Here is a 5,094-nt window from a genome sequence, read left to right as displayed (position 1 = left end):
CAGCCTGGGAGGGGGGGGGGGGAGGGGAGGTCAGGCCCATTCATTCCGACGGGCCTGGTGTCAGGGCTTCATTCAAGTGCAGGAAGCTCTCTCCCATGGCCTCGGGCTCTTTTCCATTGAACGGCTTTCTTCAATTCCCCCACCCTTAGGCCGCAGTCCGCCAAGGGCCGGGAGGCAGGGAGGGAAGATGTTGGGGCAGGGTGGCTGTCTGAGAAACTCGCCTCGTCTGGGGCAGAAAGAGTGCCCCCCTCCTTTCTCTAACCCTACTAGACTGCTTGAGGATCACGGACGGTTTGGCTCATCGATGAGCCCTGCGTTATGGGCCCGGCAAGCAAACTCCTAACTGGCAACCCGCTGCTCTAGGCGTGTGTGGGTTTTTTGATCATTCACCTTCAAGTTCGCACGACATTGGTCCGTGTCCCCCGCCCCAGCTTCCCATGGGAAATCCTCCGTCTCTTTCCACAGACTCACTGGCGACTTCACACAGCGCCTGCCTCCTCCTCCTCCTCCTCCTCCTCCCCCCCCCTCCTCCTCCGAAGGAAGGGGCTGACCCCATGGCCGAGCGGTTGAGTTTGCACGCTCCGCTTCAGCGGCCCGGGGCTTCAAAGGTTCGGATCCTGGGCTCGGACACGGTACCGCTCATCAAGCCACGCTGAGGTGGCGTCCCACACGGCAGAACCAGAGGGACCCTCAAAGAGAATATACAACTAGGTACTGGGGTGCTCTGGGGAGAAGAAGAAGAAGGAGGAGGAATAAAAAGAAAAGATAAGATTGGCAATGAGCTCGGGTGCCGGTCTTTAAAAAAAAAAAAAAAAAGAGGAAGAAAGATGGACAAACAGGAACGAATCCCACTGACGGCACCTCCAAATGGTGGGGGGTAGGGGGGTGGGGGGGGTGGGGAGTGGCATCATCGGGCCAATGGTGACTCTAAGTCGTGATCCCGCGGTTGTGTTATTTGATATTTTATCGAATCGATTTATTATTTTATTTTTGAGGAAGATGAGCCCTGAGCGAACATCTGCCGCCAATCCTCCTCTGTCGGCCGAGGAAGACTGGCCCTGAGCTGACATCCGTGCCCATCCCCCTCTACTTTCCAGGTGGGACGCCTGCCACAGCGTGTCTCGCCAAGCGGTGCCGGGTCCTGCGCCCGGGATCCGGACCGGCGAACCCGGGGCCGGCGGAGCGGAACGTGCGAACTTCACCGCCGCGCCACCGGGCCGGCCCCCGGAGTTGTTTTAAAAATCCAGTAAGGGGCTGGCCCCGTGGCCGAGTGGTTAAGTTCGCGCGCTCCGCTGCAGGCGGCCCAGTGTTTCGTCGGTTCGGATCCCGGGCGCGGACACGGCACTGCTCATCAAACCACGCTGAGGCGGCGTCCCACATACCACCGCTAGAAGGACCCACAACGAAGAACACACAACTATGTACCGGGGGGGCTTTGGGGAGAAAAAGGAAAGACAAAAAATAAAATCTTCAAAACTCCAATAAAACTTTGAGTGAAGACGACGAGGAGGATGCGAAACGTATCTCACGCCTCCGAGCCGAGCCGTCCGTTTAGGAAGGGGGACGAGGACCCTTTGTAAGCGATGTCCCTTTTTAAGCACCATTCTAAACCACAGAACAGAACTCCCTCTCCTCGACCCGGAGCGACCCGGAGCGAGGAGGTTCCTGGGTGTGTCAGAGAGGGCCACGTCCTCTGCAGCACGAACGAACCGCCAGGGTTCGGCCACGGGAAAGAATTTCTTCCTCTCCAGGCGGACTAAAAGTCGCCGACGGCAGCGGGCGTAGGTGCTATCCTTCCCGTCCAGGAAAGGCAGGGAGAACTTCAGCCGTGAAGAGAAGGAGGTCTTCCTCACTCCCCGTTTCGGGAGGGCCCCTTTGGCAGGGGAGTTTTGTCTCCTGATTTCAAGTCAGGAAGAAAAGGGAGAGAGAGAGAGAGTGTCCTTCTCGTGCCAGGTCGGTCTGAGGGGGACCTCCTCTGGTTTCCTCCCTTCCCAGGGAAGGCCGTTCGCTCCTTCTTCTAGAAAAAGCTCCCAAAGCACCACCGCCCAGGATGGTTGACCTACGCCCATCGTCCCTCCTTTCCCAATCATTTCTACCGCGACAGAGGGACAGAGGCCCCGGCCCCATCCCCATCCCCACCCCCACCCCCATCGCCTGCCTCCTTGATGGCCAAAGGAGCTGCCTCTGAGAATGGAACGGGGCTTGGAAACCTTCTAGAGGGGTGACTCTCACCTGCCTGCCTGCTGGGAAAAGCACCCACGCTGTCCATCGGACTGCCCTTTTGGGCAAACGTAGGCGTGCCACATAGCGATCGACAGCTATGGCGGGGGGGCGGGGGCGGGGTGGCGTGGTGGTGCCCAGGATCCACGACACGTGACGGCTGCGGAGCACGACAGCCCTAAGACCTTGAGGGAGACGGGGTGGCGCGTGAATCCTTTCGGAACGAGAACGACAGGAAACGCTGACGGGGACGTGTTCTCGTCTCGAGAACACACCAACGCCTCGCACGGTGTCTGACCCGGGGTGCCTCTGACTTTTGTCATCAGAGACGATCCTGTCGACCGCCCCTCACGCTTTGGGGAAAAGGGGAGAGGGACTCGGTAGCACGGGAGAAGCCATCCATCCGCCCTTCCTTTCCGTCTTCACGGCTCCTTCTCGTGGAAAACGAGGAAGCCGTCCGGAGGAACGGAACACTGACCCGGGCCAAAGCGTGGCCCAGCCTGAGCCTCCAAAACCTTCTGCTAAGTGAGAGGTGCCAGACATCCAAGGCGACCTACGTTGCGATTCCACACAGAGGAGAGAGCTAGAACGGTCCAACCCTAGAGGGCGACAGCAGATGGCGGCGGCGGCGGCGGCGGCGGCGGCGGCGGCGGCGGCGGTGGTGGTGGTGGTGGTCGTGGTGAGGCAGATCCGGGAGTGGGGCCGTTTTTTCTTTCGGAGGGAGGGGATGGAAACGGAAACCTTCTGGAAATAGATAGCCGTGACGGATGCGCCACCTTGGGGAGAGAGACCCCCGAAGGCCACTGGCTTGTGCCCCGTGGAAAGGATGGATTCGGTGGGATGGGAATTCTACCTCCGTGTAGAGCGTGTGGTAAACCACGAGGTGGGTGGGTGGGTGGATGGCCTCCCTGCCTCGCCTCCACCTAGACGTCCACACACAGAGACCGACGAGGGAGGGAGGGAGGGAGGGAGGGAGGGAGAGAGACAAGATGGACAGAGGCCGAGGCCGAGGCCGAGGCCGAGGCAGTGAGCGAGTAAGTGATCGACCCTGGCCATAGGGATTCCTCAGAGGGCGTCTCTTGGCTCCCCAAACGAAGAATGTGTGTGGAGATCGAGAAAGATCACCGACCTAGGAGAACCAGCAAGACTTCCTCACCCTCCAGAGAGCCGCTGGGCCCCTGCCGTCCCTGCCACCGCCACCCCTACCCCTCGCCTTTGGCAGCGACGCCAACGAAAGGCAGGCAGACGAGTGGGAGAGTCGTGTGGTGGTGTCCCCCAAGGAAGGTGGGTCCATGCCGACGAGCGGTCGTCGGCGTGTGGAAAAGCCAGAGGCGGGCTGACTAGAAGGAGGGCGTCCTGGGGGAAGGGGCCAGGGTGTGAGGGAGAGAGGCCTGTTTCTCTTCCCCTGTTGGTCCCAAGTCAGGGGCCCAAAGGAGGAAAGCTGTCCGTTCCTTTCCGACTCGGACGGTTCGGGCGGGACCGACCGATCCCCGTGGCGGCGCGGTCGGGGCTTTCTGGACCAGAACCCCTCTCTCCGTCGCCTTTCGACCACACACACGCTTTAGAGGCCAAGAGAAAATGGATCGGGTCTCTCTGTCTCTCTCCCTAGAAAACAAGGGCCGGGGGCCGAGCCCGTGGACGAGCGGTCAAGTACGCGCCCCCACCCCGACCCCCGGCTTCGACGGCCCAGGTTTTCACCGGTTCGGATCCTGGGCGCAGCCCCAGACCCAGCATCGCCCTTCAAGCCCACATAGCAGAAACCCGAAAGACCTACCACTGGAACCTACAACTATGGATGGACGGGACGGGACGGGACGGGGCGGGGCGGGGCGGGGCGGGGCGGGGGTGGGGGGGGGCGGCTTTGGGGAGAAGGAAGAAAGAAAAAATAAAAGAAACACAAGGACGGTCATCGCGATAGTTCTTTCCACTTCCATCCATATGTTAACAGGACCCAAGTTTCCCGACCTCCATTTGGATGCATGTTAACTAAATGGAGAAGCTATTCAAAGGACTCCTCTAAAGAAGTCCACGTTCTTCTTTCTAAATGATAATGAAAATCATTGTCACCACCGCTCTTCCGACCCTCCATGTCCAGACGGCCTCCCGCCCCTCCCCCATCCCCAACTCCCGCCCCGCCCCGCCCCGCGCCGACCCCCGCCCCCGGCATTCGCCCCGCCCACCTTTCCCTCTCCACTCCTACCCCCCCGCCCCCCGCCGCCCGGGACACCACCCCCCGCACCCCACCCCCCCCCCATCCCGGCCGGGCCACCTGGTCGACCTCCTCGAACACTATATAAGAGGATGCCGGGCAGCCGGTGGCGCCCGACAAGCGGCCTCCTCACCGGCCGGACGGATCAGCCTCGCGGGGGCGGGCGATGGGGAGGCGTTCGTCCAGGTCAGGTCAGGTCAGGTCAGGTCAGGTCGGGGGAGGGAGGATGCAGCGCCGGCCGGCCTGGTGCGTGGCCTGGTCCCGATCCACCCCGCGTCTCGTTTCTCGGGCCGGGACGAGTACAGGCGGGGAGGCCGACTCGGTCACGGAAAGCGGCCTTGGGGAGGTTTTGGCGAACGTCCCTGTCCCAGGGCCGTCTGCCGACTAGGGGACGGAGTCCTCCTCCATGCGCCTTCTCGCCCCCAGTCGGGCGGGTTGTGGGTCGCGCGGTCGACTTGGCCATTTCACCGGAGGCGTCCTGCCTGCCGGGGCTCCCTCCCTCGGGCCGGTGCGAGCGGTCCTCGGGCGGCCCGGGAATTTGGGCCGCAGCGAACGAACGAACGAAGCCCGTCCCTCCTGCGTCGGCACGGATGAGACACAGCCCTGGTGGATGGAGCCGCTTTCCTCGGGTTTCCTTTTGCTTTCGGCCGCTGCTGCCACCAAAC

General features: G+C 61.9%; 1 long non-coding RNA gene across 1 annotated transcript; it reads right to left on the bottom strand.

Moving 5' to 3' along the window:
- Nucleotides 1-951: 951 nt before the first annotated feature.
- Nucleotides 952-3,136, bottom strand: LOC138922711 (uncharacterized). The gene is made up of 2 exons (XR_011435832.1): nt 2,233-3,136; nt 952-1,896 (listed from the first exon to the last, which is right to left on the bottom strand). It is a non-coding gene; the product is annotated as an uncharacterized lncRNA (long non-coding RNA).
- Between the last annotated feature and the right edge of the window lie 1,958 nt (nt 3,137-5,094).

Source organism: Equus caballus, unplaced genomic scaffold (genome assembly GCF_041296265.1).
Source record: "Equus caballus isolate H_3958 breed thoroughbred unplaced genomic scaffold, TB-T2T unassigned-0002387, whole genome shotgun sequence".
Classification (NCBI taxonomy): Eukaryota; Metazoa; Chordata; class Mammalia; order Perissodactyla; family Equidae; genus Equus; species Equus caballus.
Note: the sequence above shows the minus strand (reverse complement) of the source record. Positions and strands in the feature narration are given on the sequence as shown.